The sequence below is a fragment of the Eumetopias jubatus genome, unplaced genomic scaffold, assembly GCF_037043125.1.
Source record: "Eumetopias jubatus isolate StellerSeaLion01/CBP00866 unplaced genomic scaffold, mEumJub1_p1.0 scaffold_2, whole genome shotgun sequence".
Taxonomy (NCBI): domain Eukaryota; kingdom Metazoa; phylum Chordata; class Mammalia; order Carnivora; family Otariidae; genus Eumetopias; species Eumetopias jubatus.
The window spans coordinates 147,519,732-147,521,300 of NW_028274808.1; positions in this window are offsets into that span (position 1 = coordinate 147,519,732).

A 1,569-nucleotide genomic window follows, 5' to 3' on the forward strand; every position below is an offset into this window, starting at 1 on the left:
TCAGGCCAAATTTTCAGAAACATCTAAAAACTGCTGTGGGCTAACTGGAATGTGCAGCCACTACTTTTGTTCATGTGTGGCTGTGCATGGCTATGAAGGACCTCAGTGCAAGTAAATTAATGCTTCCATCCAGACTGATTGACCAGAACAACCAGTTCACATGCCAATGTAAACAGAGAAAGGTATAATAAAAAGAGAGAAAGAATGAAAGGCATTAAAAAGTGAAATAGTTAACAGACACCTGGGTGGCTCAGGTCATGATCCCAGGGTCCTGGGATCCAATCTGGCATCAGGCTCCCTGCTCCACGGAAGTCTGCTTCTCCCTCTACCCCTCCTGCCTGCTTGTGTTCTTTCTCTCTCACTCTTTCTTTCAAATAAATAAATAAAATCTTTTAAAATATAAAAATAAAAAGTGAAATAGTTAAATTGACAGTTAATCAATGCATTCGTTTTTCAAGGGCTATGTAACCTTTTGGGGAAAGAAAAACAAAGCAGAAAGTGGAATGGAATTAATATGTGCAGAATTTCTGTAGGATATCTAGTCTATTCTCCTTATTTCTGTCTTAAGCCTTAATTTTATCTAAAATTTAAGCAGCAAGACCTACCTTACTCCCCCCCTTCCCCTTCCTGACTCCTTGGTTTTTTTTTTTTTTTTCCTCCACAAGTATTTATTGAACATCTGTTTTGCAGTAGACACTGCTCAAGATACTGGTTTTTGTGCCAAAATAAAGTTTGAACTTGATCCTCTTGATCTGGAGTTTCCAAAGTCAAATCTTGTATTGTGCATAAATTCCTAAGGAAAATTTATTGAAAATTCAGATTCTTAGTCTTAATCCTAGAGATCAGATTCAGGGCCTTGATATAGGCCTGGTAATCTGCCCTTTTAACTGGCATCTCAAGTGATTCAAAAGAATAACATGATTGGATTTACATTTTAAAATAAGTCTATCAGCTTCTATGCATCTAGTTAATTTGGTTTGTGGGCATCCCAACTATGCAGATTTTGATTTCTCTTTAGGAACACTGGAATCAGGCTCTCTATTCTAATCTAAACTCTGCCATTTAGAAGCTATTGGCCAAATTAACCTCTTTCTACTCTGTGTCTTAATCTCTGAGGGTACATGCAGATCATAATACATAGCTCAGAGAGTGACTGTGCAAGTTTAGCAAGTAAAGCACGTGTAGTATCTGGCACACTGCAGTGAGTGCTCAAAAGATGGAAGTTAGTGTTAGTATTACTGGTGGTGGTGGTGTTTTTTTTTTTTTTAAGATTTTATTTATTTGACAGAGAGAGAGAGAGAGAGAGTGCACACAAGCAGGGGGAGTAGCAGAGGGAGAGGGAGAAGCAGGCTCCCCGCTGAGCAGGAAGCCCCATGCAGGGCTTGATCCCAGGACCCTAGGGATCATGACCTGAGCCGAAGGCACCGCTGGGGGTGCTGTTCTTGCAGTTATTACTGGTGGCAGTTTTACCATGCTTTGTTTTTTTTGAGGGAAGAGGAGTAGGACATGAAATTTTCCCCACAATTTGTGGTCAAGCTCTTGGGACATGACTGGATACTTAATTCGTTC